Source organism: Pseudophryne corroboree, chromosome 4 (assembly GCF_028390025.1).
Source record: "Pseudophryne corroboree isolate aPseCor3 chromosome 4, aPseCor3.hap2, whole genome shotgun sequence".
Lineage (NCBI taxonomy): Eukaryota > Metazoa > Chordata > Amphibia > Anura > Myobatrachidae > Pseudophryne > Pseudophryne corroboree.
In genome coordinates, this window is record NC_086447.1 from 768,650,665 (window position 1) to 768,665,433 (window position 14,769).

General features: G+C 44.7%; 1 long non-coding RNA gene across 1 annotated transcript in view; it reads right to left on the minus strand.

The window, feature by feature from the left end:
• Window positions 1-1,432: 1,432 nt before the first annotated feature.
• LOC134911760 (uncharacterized) overlaps window positions 1,433-14,769 on the minus strand; it is a 95,857-nt gene continuing 82,520 nt past the window's right edge. Inside the window, exons 2-3 of the long non-coding RNA XR_010176822.1 lie at window positions 2,585-3,324; window positions 1,433-1,609 (exon numbers count right to left, since the gene is read on the minus strand). This is a non-coding gene — a long non-coding RNA (uncharacterized LOC134911760). The remainder of the gene's footprint in view (window positions 1,610-2,584; window positions 3,325-14,769) is intronic.

Sequence of the window (14,769 nt, forward strand, 5' to 3'; positions counted from 1 at the left end):
GTCCAGTGTAGATCATTCCTCTTCTTTCAATGTAGACACCCAGGGATTCAAATAAAAAAAATTCAATACCCACATCACCAGACTTAGGAGATCTATGTGAGACCACATAGATCTCTTTTTCCGAATGCCATCCTCCACATGACTTGGAGACCCACTAGCCAATCAGGGAGTGCTGCTCCCCTGATTGGCTATCTGTGCCTGTGCTATCAGTCACCTACTACCATAGACTTTCTTGTGTTTTAGTTTTGGTTCTGGTTCCATCCTCGTGCTTTGGATCTGGATTGGTGTTGCCAAAACCACTCTTTCGTGTTTTGGTTTTGGATCTGGATGATTTTTGAAAAAAAAACATAAAAACAGCTAAAATCACAGAATTTGGCGGTAATTTTGATCCTACGGTATTATTAACCTCAATAACATTCAATTCCACTCATTTCCAGTTTATTCTGAACACCTCATACCTCACAAAATTGTTTTTAGGCCTAAAAGTTGCACCGAGGTAGCTGTATGACTAAGCTAAGCGACACAAGTGTGCGGCACAAACACCTGGCCCATCTAGGTGTTGCACTACAGTTGCAGACAGGATGGCACTTAAAAAACCTAGGCCCCAAACAGCACATCATGCAAAGAAGAAAAAGAGGTGCAATGAGGTAGCTGTATGACTAAGCTAAGCGACACAAGTGTGCGACACAAACAACATGGGACGTGCTGGTATTTGCTCAGATGTAATACACGCACAATGGGGGTGATTCTGAGTTGTTTGCTATTCTTTTCGGTCGCACCACATATTCGCAAAATTGCGAATACGTTGCACAATAGCGAATATCCGCCCCAAAGTATTTTTGCTAATTCGTACGCAGTAGTACACAAAGTAGGCGTATGCCAAAAGACATCGCAGTAATGCGAACCCATCGCATTACCACAAACCTCATCGTAAAAATCCTAATTTATCGTAGATTTACACATTCTTCTTAAAATTGCACACGCTTTTGCTAAAAAACGCACAGCAATGTTTTTTTTTAAGTTAAATTACACCTTTCAGTTCAAACTCAACAAGCCTTCCTCAATTACGTTTCCAATTAGTGTAATGACTAATAATGGTCATGACCAATTAAGTCTTCAAAGAATACCTGCAGAACACTTTGTAGGCATAATTGGCCATCAATATTTTTTTGCTTTGATTTAAAAGAAATAGATGTAAATGTGCCTGGGCTAATGCTATTTTTTTTTTTTTTTTTTGGTGTAGAGGTGTAGTGTGTGAATAAATGTGTTTACATGTTTTTCAAATCAATAAGCTCCTAACTGTCATAAATTATTTTGTTTTGGTGTCATTTAAAATACTAATCTTAAGTAAGATGTGTGAACTGTTTTACGTCACCAATTTCTGCACGCCAATCTGCTGTTCTTTTATAGCATTAATAAACACAACACCCGCTTAACTTGAACAACATTGGTTTTTTTTTAACGAAAATTAACTTTTTTGGAATAAAATGTAAAATAAATTTTTAGAAAAATTATTCTAACAATTCAAAATCGGCCAGCACGGCCCTCAAATTGTTTTTAATCCTGGCCACAATTCCTGGCAAACTTGTGGGATCCCCAACTGCAACATCTGAAATGAAGAGGCAAAATAAACATTACAAACTTACTCACATTACCTATTATACAAGCAAGGCACAAAGCACACTTTAATGGCAAAGGGACTACATCATGGATGTTTGAATGTTAAAACAGTACCATACCAACACACAAGCATTCTCAGCAATGTTTGTTATTGTTAATTTACCAAATTAGAAAGTGTACCACACCATGATGTACATTTACTAAAATGGGAGTTCTATTTAAGATGGGACGTTGCCCATAGCAACCAATCAGATTACACATATCTTACAGAAGGTGCGAAATAAATGACAAGTTGAATCTGATTGGTTGCTAAGGGCAACATCCCATCTGGATTAAGACTCCCATTTTAGTAAATGTAACCCCATGCTGGGATTCATTCACATCTGGAGTGAAGCAGACTTGTATTTTTAGGTGTTTGCCCTGCATCATCACACTGCATATCAACATCTTCAGAAGGACAACATATCCTAGCATGCCCACACTCCCTGAAAGTCTGCCTTACTACATAAGGTCAAACAGGTTTTTAAAAATCAAATAATCATTTTGTGAGTGTAATTTTCACAACACAAATCATTGTGTCGTTAGCCTGGCTAACAAAGTGAAGCATGCGAGTTGAATGTGCAAATATTAGGAATACCCAGGCACAAGTGTAAAAGACCAACAACATACTAAACTCCACTCAGGTCTAACTGTTTCACTGACAACCTAGCACATATAAACCCTGTTGTCCTGGCAACCCTGTCGACCTAATGAGTGTCGACCTAGAGTGGACAGCCTAAACATTGCACACATAGACACTGTACATCTAATGATACTCACATAAATTTACAAGCAACATCTATACCATGAAGAAGAACACAAACATTTTTCCTTGGGCCAAGATTGGTAACAGTACAACACTGCATGTATTGTAATTGTAAGTGTAAATAGGTAACCAATACATTTTAAATGTTGAAAAACTTACTCTCATCTGTCACATGCGGACTCCCCGGAATCTCACCTGGGGCTTCTGCTGCCCATTCAGTGGGTGGGGAAGGCGGCTGGATGGGGGAAGGAGGCTGGATGTGGGTAGGAGGCTGGATTGGGGAAGGAGGCTGGATTGGGGAAGGAGGAGGGATTGGGGAAGGAGGAGGGATTGGGGAGCTGTTTTCAGAGGGTGGGTGTGATTGAGAGGGGGAGGGGGGCGGAGAGGGTGTTTGTGCAACAGGGGGGGAGGGGCCAAAGAGGGGGACTGGGAAAGAGAGGGGAGGTGGCCGGAGTTGTTGTTTGGCCTTCAGAGGGGGAGGGGGACAGAGATGGGTATTGGTAAAGAGAGGGGAGGGGGGCTGAGAAGGGGACTGGGAAGGAGAGGCGGATTGGGCCACAGAAGGGGAGGGGGGCTGAGAAGGGGACTGGGAAGGAGAGGGGATTGGGCCCCAGAAGGGGAGGGGGGCTGAGAAGGGGACTGGGAAGGAGAGGGGGATTGGGCCACAGAACGGGAGGGGGGCTGAGAAGGGGACTGGGAAGGAGAGGGGGATTGGGCCACAGAAGGGGAGGGGGTCTGAGAAGGGGACTGGGAAGGAGAGGGGGATTGGGCCACAGAAGGGGAGGGGGGCTGAGAAGCGGACTGGGAAGGAGAGGGGGATTGGGCCACAGAAGTGGAGGGGGGCTGAGAAGGGGATTGGTCGGGGCTCCAAGCAGCAGCAGCTTGCCATTGTGCTCGCCCTAGAATGACATATGTAATATTTTGGTTGTAGCATGAAAAATTATAACAACAGCATTTTTCTATTACACTGTTCTGTCCCATGTTAAAGACACAGGGGTAACATTAATAGGTTTTTGAAATTTTAAAACTGGTGATGTTGCCCATTGCAACCAATCAGATTATATGTAACATTTATTAAGCTGCTTCTATAATATAATAGATTGAATCTGATTGGTTGCTATAGGCAACATCACCAGTTCTAAAAACATCCCACCTTATTAAATTTACCCCACTGAGCAAGTTATTGGGTTCAGTTGACAGCCTGTGTAGCAACTCTGTACAACAACATGCACTTTTTCAGAAGCACCTTACTACACAGTCAGTACTGCTTGCCCTAACCACACACACTGTGTCATGTTTATTCTACAAGAGTTTATTGTCAGTGTGCAAATTTTCACACTATCACTTAGTGAAAATAGACAACGTTTATGCTAATAATCTCAGTGTTATTTAATGTAATATGAAACTTACTGCGCCTACGTATGTCACGAATTTGTTGGCGGAGCTCCGCCAACTGGACAGGCGTGCACCTGCGCCTCTCCAACTGAATGATGGTCCTCCTGCTCTGGGTGCGGGTTCGCAATAAGCGGCAGACCTCCGCGTAAGCCTCGCGCTTTGCCCTATTTGGGATAAAGGGCCCTGCGCGGCCTACGCGGCGGTCCATTACCGCTACCAAGACGCGCAGCTCGCGGCGGGTAAAAGCTGCTGCTCGCATGATGGCAATGGCGTTTTCCATATATGGGCATATATTTATAGTGTGTGGTGGCATGTGATTGGTTGTAATTGCATGGTGTCATCTGTAATAAACTTTATTGATATGTGTACATTAATGTGCAGGACAGTTTGTACAGTTCGCATGGGCGGAGATTCGCACCCGCGGGGACACACACACACACACACACACACACACACACACACACACACACATATCATTGAGATATGGCTGCAATTCATAAACATATAAGTCTATATATATATATATATATATATATATATATATATATATATATATATATATATTTATTTATATATATATAATTAAAACAACACACACACATTTTTTAAACCCTATTTTTGGACTTATAAAAAACACCACTAAGTGTAACAATCTGTTTACTCACCACATTTTGCTGGAACAAACAGCTACACAAAATCACAAATTTGTGGTTTTTTAGGATCAGATGGTGTGGCATTTTTATGGTAAACAGATGCACAAGCCAAACAGAAAAATAAAAAATAAATAAATAAATATTGTTGTTTACATTCAAAATTATAAAAGTAATTTTAAACAAAATTAAAAAAAAACATTGTATACAACAATCTTACACAGCATACATGATAAGGAGAACATTACAGAAAAAGTCTGTACTGAAACAATATAAAATACTCGCAAAACTCACTCAGAAATGTGCTCACTGAGAAATGTGCACCTTGCTTCAGTAATTTTCTGCATACTCCCACACACACACAGGCTGCATGCAGGGCGTTTATATAGCCAGTGCAACAATTACTGGACCAATTTGCATAATATACACCTGCGCGGATTTCCGCACCGGAAAACACATTCAGCTATAAATAGCTAGACACTCGTGCATACACACATGCCACCAGCAACATGGCTACTCGTGAGCAGATGGCAGCAGAGATGGACGAGGTGCAGCAGCAGATGGCAGCTTTAACACATCGAAACCTAGCACTGCGGAGGCAGATGCTTGAGTTTGGCACTGCTGAGTTAGAAATAGCAGGACCCAGTACTAGACAAACTCCATCTTCTGATACCCAGGAGTTAGGAGTGAATCCCCTTCCAGACATAGATAGTGGGGAAACTGAGGGTGATTCCGGACTAGCAGCTCAAACACAAACTAGACAAGCAGCTAGTGAAGAGGAAGATGGTGAGGAAGGACAGGACGATAGCTCACAGGCTACATCCAAAAAAAAGAAAAGACAGCCCGCCTTCACTAAGAGGGAGTTACGGGTTTTGGTCACACAGGCCATGCAAAAAATACATCGAGAACCCAAAAACATGGGTGCTGCAACCAAAGAGAGAATTTGGAGGGACATCACTGATTCTGTTAATGAAGTCGGCTCAATAGTCCGCACCTCGCAGGAAGTTCGAAGATGGTAAGTCTATATTGCCAGTCCATTTTCTGTGCCAAGTATTCTTAAAAAGTTAGTTAGATGTGATGTTGCCTAGAGCAACCAAATGCATAACATCTGTACTATATATTAAAGCAGGTATTTATAATTTTTCTCTACCTTGCCCCTATTTTTCCCCACATATGTAGTTGGGCTGACTTCAAATCCCGCCTGAAGGGCAAGAGGTCTGCGGAGTGGAATGCCTCGAGGGCAACAGGGGGAGGTCCAGCTGCCACTGTGGAATACACAGATCTTGAGGAGATGGCGATGGACTGTGTGAGCTACGAGGAGGGGGTTGGGGTGTCTCATATGGACACGGACCTGCCTGAAATACTCCATGCACATGACTTGCCAGGTAAGTTTACACACATATTCCTAAAGAAATATTTTTTTCGTTCCAAAAGTCTCATATTGTTTTTTTCTACTCTTTTTCCACTCATTCTTCTATTTGCTTTGAACATAACACAGCACAGGTGGGTGAGCAGGTAGAGTCACAGGAGGGTTATGTGGCTGAGGTGGGGGGACCTAGTGTCTGTGCCAGTGTGGGACCACACATTCCATCTGTCCAGATACCAACTGGCCCCCCCACCCAACCCTCTGCTATCCTGGAAATCCTGACTGAAATAGCCAGGTATGGTGAGAGCCTGAATGCTTTTCAGGACAGGATGCTCTGGGAGGTAAGCCAGATACCTGTCCGGCTCACTGAGCACAGAACCAGTGTGGAGCAAGGTGTAGCTCAACTCTGCCAAGGTCTGGCAGAGATCAGGCAGGGCCAAGATCAACTCTCCTCCTCCTTCCAACAACTTGCCAATTCGATTCGGCAAGGGCTCCAGGAGATCGCTGTCTCCCTTGCCCACAGTGGAAAGAGCCAGCCACATCGGCTCCCTCCCCTCCCCCTGCCCAGGAAGAACATCCCACTGGGCATGGCCCTCAAAGGTCGCTCCGCAGACCGAGCCATGAGAACTACATCAGGCGGAGAAAAAAAAAGAGAAAGTGATGTCTCTCCAGATGGGCAGCACCCATGTTTTACAAGTTGCCTCAATGTATTTTTTTATTTTGGCTTGTGTGGCCAGAATGTAGAACTCCCTCAAAGTGAAAGGTTTTCTTTAAATTGTAGCCTGTGAGTTATTTGGCCCTACACCTGAGCCATCTTCCTCTTCCTAGCATGCTGTGTATGTTTGTGTTTGTGTGTTGATTTCGGAATCTACCTCAGTTCCCCTAAAAGTTTAGTCTGGCTGGGGGTTCACTTAGTTAATTTAAAACATCATATTTTGTCAGAAGATGGGGTTACCATAGTACTGGGTTCTGCTATGTGCATTTTGCCACTGCCATCTGCTTGCTGCTATGTCCATCTCTGTATGTGATGCTCATTTGTAGCCATGTTGTGTTGGTGATTTTGTATTTTCTTTTAAGTAAAAAAAAATTACATTACAATTGTTTGTGTGTTTTATTAAAGGTTATGCACTCAGGAAAACTGTGCCCTGTAAACTTGAACATGGCATATTGACATTTGTGGAACAAGGGAACAATCAGAATATTAAGATAAACATTGCATATTGTAATTTAAAATCTGTATGCCTTGCACAACACTTAATTGGCCATATAAAAAAACAAAAAGTAATTAGGAACTTGGGTTACTAGGGGCAACATGCCATAGTATTAGATATGGACACATATTCCCACAAAAAAAAAAAAACATATTCAGTCAAATTAAATGTAGGCTGCATTATGTTGCTAATGTTATTTCGTATGTACAAAGGAATATGTCTATGTCGAGAAGATTTAGCTGATGTAGTTTATGTTTGTTTAGTCACATTTGATAGTATTAAACAAATAATTAAAACATGCATTTAACATCAAAGTATTTATATTTGTCCCAAAAATACAGTGCATTATTTGTGAGTGTGTCAGATTTATTTGTGGTAACAATACAAATGTTAAGTGGCCATATAATTGCTGTTTGTAGTATTGTGTAAGAGCAGTGTTTGGCGAGTAATTGCTCAACAGGTGAATTCAGTTGCTAATTAATTGCAAATTAGAGCAGACACACACTTGTAACAGTACTTCGCAAGTGCTGAGTAGCTGCAGACTTACTCTTCGGCTGCGTCAAGATAGCGAACATTTGTTATGTACTTTTACCATATGATACGCATTTTTGCCAAAAACACGCCTACTGCTGGTTGCATACTCCCACACTAGCCGCCCACTTTCACGCCCATTTCGTTGGATTGCGAAGCCGTGCCTCTGCCACGCCTCCGTCACTCCCTATTTTCGGTTATGTATTACGAGCAGATTTTCGTTTAGTAATTTTGCACAAGGGTCGTATCGCTCGCTTTGCGCATGCGCAGTTTGAGATTTTTTGCCGTTTGCGATGCGATGAACTGCTGCAAACAACTCGGAATGAGGGCCAATATTGGTGGCACAGGAAAGCGTACACCTAAACCACACACACACACACACACGGCAAAGCCTGTAAAATTAATTTGGATAATAATAACCCTTTTATTTGGAGCTATTATAATAATATGCAGCACAGACAAGCGTACCCCTACACCAAACAGGGCAAACCCTGTAAAAATTATTTGGATAATAATATAAGTAATGTATATAAGCCTTTTGTTTGGAGTAAATGATATACAGCCAGGACACCACCACTGGACTTATGGCAGCACAAGACACCACCACTGGACTGATGCAGCACAAGACAGCACCACTGAACTGGACTTATATGGCAGTACCCCTGGATTTATATGGCAGTACCACTGGACATATACGGCAGTATCACTGGACTGGATTTATACGTCAGTACCACTGGAATTATATGGCAGTATCACTGGAATTATATGGCAGTACCACTGGACTTATACGGCAGTACCACTGGACATATATGGCAGTATCACTGGACTGGACTTATACACCAGTACCACTGGAATTATACAGCAAGATCACTGGAATTCTACGGCAGGATCACTAGAATTATACGGCAGTACCACTGGACTTGATTTATACACCAGAACCACTGGAATTATTTGGCAGGATCACTGGAATTATATGGCAGTATCACTGGAATTATACGGCAGTACCACTGGACTTATACAGCAGTACCACTAGAAATATACGGCAGTATCACTGGACTGGACATATATACGCCAGTACCACTGGAATTATATGCCAGTACCATTGGAATTATATGGCAGGATCACTGGAATTATACGGCAGTACCACTGGACATATATACGGCAGTATCACTGGACTGGACTTATACGCCAGTACCACTGGAATTATACGGCAGGATCACTGGATTTATACGCCAGTACCGCTGGAATTATACGGCCGGATCACTGGAATAATACGGCAGTACCACTGGACTTATACAGCAGTTCTGTTGGACATGTACGGCAGTATCAATGGACATATACTGCAGTATCAATGAACATATACGGCAGTATCACTGTACATATACAGCAGTACCACTGGACATATACAGCAGCACAGGGACACCACCACTGGACTGATGCAGGATAACACAGCACCACTGCAATGGACTGGAATTATACAGCAGCACTGGACATATGGCAGCAGAGGACACCACCACTGTGACAGGACTGATGTAGCACAAGACAGCACCATTGGACTGATGCAGCACAAGACAGCACCACTGGACTGGATTTATACAGCAGCACTGGACATATGGCAGCAGAGGACACAACCACCGTGACTGGACTGATGCAGCACAAGACACTACCACTGAATTGATGCAGGACACTGATGACGAAGACACGTCCTCTCTCTACACTCTCCAATTCCGGAGTGAAAATGTCGGGGATGCGTGGCTCCTTATATGGAATCCAATCCTCGTAAGAATCCGACAGCGGGTTGATGACGTTTTGCCTCGTTCTGGTTTCCGAGTCAGGTGGTAAAACCGGAGCTGGGCTCGGTTCCGGGGTCGGGCGGTGAAGTTCGGGCGGGTTCGGTTCTTAGGGATCCGAATCCACTCATCTCTATTTCTATGGGGCGTATTCTCCCTTGTAACTCTGTTGTGGGAACTGCTGTTAGTGACATGCCTAGCCACCTCTGTAACCTCCCATGAACACCCACACCCACTAAAATCCACTCTCCCTGCATCCAAATTTGTTTTGTATCTCTGTGCGTTAGCTGTGTCTATGCACACAGTGTCAATGTGTCAATGTTTGTGCAGATGAGCGATTATTTGGTACTGCACAAGCACAAAATCTCATAATAAACTAGAGATGAGCGCCTGAAATTTTTCGGGTTTTGTGTTTTGGTTTTGGGTTCGGTTCCGCGGCCGTGTTTTGGGTTCGAACGCGTTTTGGCAAAACCTCACCGAATTTTTTTTGTCGGATTCGGGTGTGTTTTGGATTCGGGTGTTTTTTTCAAAAAACACTAAAAAACAGCTTAAATCATAGAATTTGGGGGTCATTTTGATCCCAAAGTATTATTAACCTCAAAAACCATAATTTACACTCATTTTCAGTCTATTCTGAATACCTCACACCTCACAATATTATTTTTAGTCCTAAAATTTGCACCGAGGTCGCTGTGTGAGTAAGATAAGCGACCCTAGTGGCCGACACAAACACGGGCCCATCTAGGAGTGGCACTGCAGTGTCACGCAGGATGTCCCTTCCAAAAAACCCTCCCCAAACAGCACATGACGCAAAGAAAAAAAGAGGCGCAATGAGGTAGCTGTGTGAGTAAGATTAGCGACCCTAGTGGCCGACACAAACACCGGGCCCATCTAGGAGTGGCACTGCAGTGTCACGCAGGATGTCCCTTCCAAAAAACCCTCCCCAAACAGCACATGACGCAAAGAAAAAAAGAGGCGCAATAAGGTAGCTGACTGTGTGAGTAAGATTAGCGACCCTAGTGGCCGACACAAACACCGGGCCCATCTAGGAGTGGCACTGCAGTGTCACGCAGGATGTCCCTTCCAAAAAACCCTCCCCAATCAGCACATGATGCAAAGAAAAAGAAAAGAAAAAAGAGGTGCAAGATGGAATTGTCCTTGGGCCCTCCCACCCACCCTTATGTTGTATAAACAAAACAGGACATGCACACTTTAACCAACCCATCATTTCAGTGACAGGGTCTGCCACACGACTGTGACTGATATGACGGGTTGGTTTGGACCCCCCCCAAAAAAGAAGCAATTAATCTCTCCTTGCACAAACTGGCTCTACAGAGGCAAGATGTCCACCTCATCTTCACCCTCCGATATATCACCGTGTACATCCCCCTCCTCACAGATTATCAATTCGTCCCCACTGGAATCCACCATCTCAGCTCCCTGTGTACTTTGTGGAGGCTATTGCTGCTGGTCAATGTCTCCGCGGAGGAATTGATTATAATTCATTTTAATGAACATCATCTTCTCCACATTTTCTGGATGTAACCTCGTACGCCGATTGCTGACAAGGTGAGCGGCGGCACTAAACACTCTTTCGGAGTACACACTTGTGGGAGGGCAACTTAGGTAGAATAAAGCCAGTTTGTGCAAGGGCCTCCAAATTGCCTCTTTTTCCTGCCAGTATAAGTACGGACTGTGTGACGTGCCTACTTGGATGCGGTCACTCATATAATCCTCCACCATTCTATCAATGTTGAGAGAATCATATGCAGTGACAGTAGACGACATGTCCGTAATCGTTGTCAGGTCCTTCAGTCCGGACCAGATGTCAGCATCAGCAGTCGCTCCAGACTGCCCTGCATCACCGCCAGCGGGTGGGCTCGGAATTCTGAGCCTTTTCCTCGCACCCCCAGTTGCGGGAGAATGTGAAGGAGGAGATGTTGACAGGTCGCGTTCCGCTTGACTTGACAATTTTGTCACCAGCAGGTCTTTCAACCCCAGCAGACCTGTGTCTGCCGGAAAGAGAGATCCAAGGTAGGCTTTAAATCTAGGATCGAGCACGGTGGCCAAAATGTAGTGCTCTGATTTCAACAGATTGACCACCCGTGAATCCTTGTTAAGCGAATTAAGGGCTGCATCCACAAGTCCCACATGCCTAGCGGAATCGCTCCCTTTTAGCTCCTTCTTCAATGCCTCCAGCTTCTTCTGCAAAAGCCTGATGAGGGGAATGACCTGACTCAGGCTGGCAGTGTCTGAACTGACTTCACGTGTGGCAAGTTCAAAGGGCATCAGAACCTTGCACAACGTTGAAATCATTCTCCACTGCGCCTGAGACAGGTGCATTCCACCTACTATATCGTGCTCAATTGTATAGGCTTGAATGGCCTTTTGCTGCTCCTCCAACCTCTGAAGCATATAGAGGGTTGAATTCCACCTCGTTACCACTTCTTGCTTCAGATGATGGCAGGGCAGGTTCAGTAGTTTTTGGTGGTGCTCCAGTCTTCTGTACGTGGTGCCTGTACGCCGAAAGTGTCCCGCAATTCTTCTGGCCACCGACAGCATCTCTTGCACGCCCCTGTCGTTTTTTAAAAAATTCTGCACCACCAAATTCAAGGTATGTGCAAAACATGGGACGTGCTGGAATTTGCCCATATTTAATGCACACACAATATTGCTGGCGTTGTCCGATGCCACAAATCCACAGGAGAGTCCAATTGGGGTAAGCCATTCCGCGATGATCTTCCTCAGTTGCCGTAAGAGGTTTTCAGCTGTGTGCGTATTCTGGAAACCGGTGATACAAAGCGTAGCCTGCCTAGGAAAGAGTTGGCGTTTGCGAGATGCTGCTACTGGTGCCGCCGCTGCTGTTCTTGCGGCGGGAGTCCATACATCTACCCAGTGGGCTGTCACAGTCATATAGTCCTGACCCTGCCCTGCTCCACTTGTCCACATGTCCGTGGTTAAGTGGACATTGGGTACAGCTGCATTTTTTAGGACACTGGTGACTCTTTTTCTGAGGTCTGTGTACATTTTCGGTATCGCCTGCCTAGAGAAATGGAACCTAGATGGTATTTGGTACCGGGGACACAGTACCTCCAACAAGTCTCTAGTTGGCTCTGCAGTAATGATGGATACCGGAACCACGTTTCTCACCACCCAGGATGCCAAGGCCTCAGTTATCCGCTTTGCAGTAGGATGACTGCTGTGATATTTCATCTTCCTCGCAAAGGACTGTTGAACAGTCAATTGCTTACTGGAAGTAGTACAAGTGGGCTTACGACTTCCCCTCTGGGATGACCATCGACTCCCAGCGGCAACAACAGCAGCGCCAGCAGCAGTAGGCGTTACACGCAAGGATGCATCGGAGGAATCCCAGGCAGGAGAGGACTCGTCAGAATTGCCAGTGACATGGCCTGCAGGACTATTGGCATTCCTGGGGAAGGAGGAAATTGACACTGAGGGAGTTGGTGGGGTGGTTTGCGTGAGCTTGGTTACAAGAGGAAGGGATTTACTGGTCAGTGGACTGCTTCCGCTGTCACCCAAAGTTTTTGAACTTGTCACTGACTTATTATGAATGCGCTGCAGGTGACGTATAAGGGAGGATGTTCCGAGGTGGTTAACGTCCTTACCCCTACTTATTACAGCTTGACAAAGGGAACACACGGCTTGACACCTGTTGTCCGCATTTCTGGTGAAATACCTCCACACCGAAGAGCTGATTTTTTTGGTATTTTCACCTGGCATGTCAACGGCCATATTCCTCCCACGGACAACAGGTGTCTCCCCGGGTGCCCGACTTAAACAAACCACCTCACCATCAGAATCCTCCTGGTCAATTTCCTCCCCAGCGCCAGCAACACCCATATCCTCATCCTGGTGTACTTCAACACTGACATCTTCAATCTGACTATCAGGAACTGGACTGCGGGTGCTCCTTCCAGCACTTGCAGGGGGCGTGCAAATGGTGGAAGGCGCATGCTCTTCACGTCCAGTGTTGGGAAGGTCAGGCATCGCAACCGACACAATTGGACTCTCCTTGTGGATTTGGGATTTCGAAGAATGCACAGTTCTTTGCTGTGCTGCTTTTGCCAGCTTGAGTCTTTTCATTTTTCTAGCGAGAGGCTGAGTGCTTCCATCCTCATGTGAAGCTGAACCACTAGCCATGAACATAGGCCAGGGCCTCAGCCGTTCCTTGCCACTCCGTGTGGTAAATGGCATATTGGCAAGTTTACGCTTCTCCTCCGACAATTTTATTTTAGGTTTTGGAGTCCTTTTTTTACTGATATTTGGTGTTTTGGATTTGACATGCTCTGTACTATGACATTGGGCATCGGCCTTGGCAGACGACGTTGCTGGCATTTCATCGTCTCGGCCATGACTAGTGGCAGCAGCTTCAGCACGAGGTGGAAGTGGATCTTGATCATTCCCTAATTTTGGAACCTCAACATTTTTGTTCTCCATATTTTAATAGGCACAACTAAAAGGCACCTCAGGTAAACAATGGAGATGGATGGATTGGATACTAGTATACAATTATGGACGGGCTGCCGAGTGCCGACACAGAGGTAGCCACAGCCGTGAACTACCGCACTGTACTGTGTCTGCTGCTAATATATAGACTGGTTGATAAAGAGATAGTATACTCGTAACTAGTATGTATGTATAAAGAAAGAAAAAAAAACCACGGTTAGGTGGTATTTACAATTATGGACGGGCTGCCGAGTGCCGACTCAGAGGTAGCCACAGCCGTGAACTACCGCACTGTACTGTGTCTGCTGCTAATATATAGACTGGTTGATAAAGAGATAGTATACTCGTAACTAGTATGTATGTATAAAGAAAGAAAAAAAAACCACGGTTAGGTGGTATATACAATTATGGACGGGCTGCCGAGTGCCGACACAGAGGTAGCCACAGCCGTGAACTACCGCACTGTACTGTGTCTGCTGCTAATATATAGACTGGTTGATAAAGAGATAGTATACTCGTAACTAGTATGTATGTATAAAGAAAGAAAAAAAAACCACGGTTAGGTGGTATATACAATTATGGACGGGCTGCCGAGTGCCGACACAGAGGTAGCCACAGCCGTGAACTACCGCACTGTACTGTGTCTGCTGCTAATATATAGACTGGTTGATAAAGAGATAGTATACTCGTAACTAGTATGTATGTATAAAGAAAGAAAAAAAACCACGGTTAGGTGGTATATACAATTATGGACGGGCTGCCGAGTGCCGACACAGAGGTAGCCACAGCCGTGAACTACCGCACTGTACTGTGTCTGCTGCTAATATAGACTGGTTGATAAAGAGATAGTATACTCGTAACTAGTATGTATGTATAAAGAAAGAAAAAAAAACCACGGTTAGGTGGTATATACAATTATGGACGGGCTGCCGAG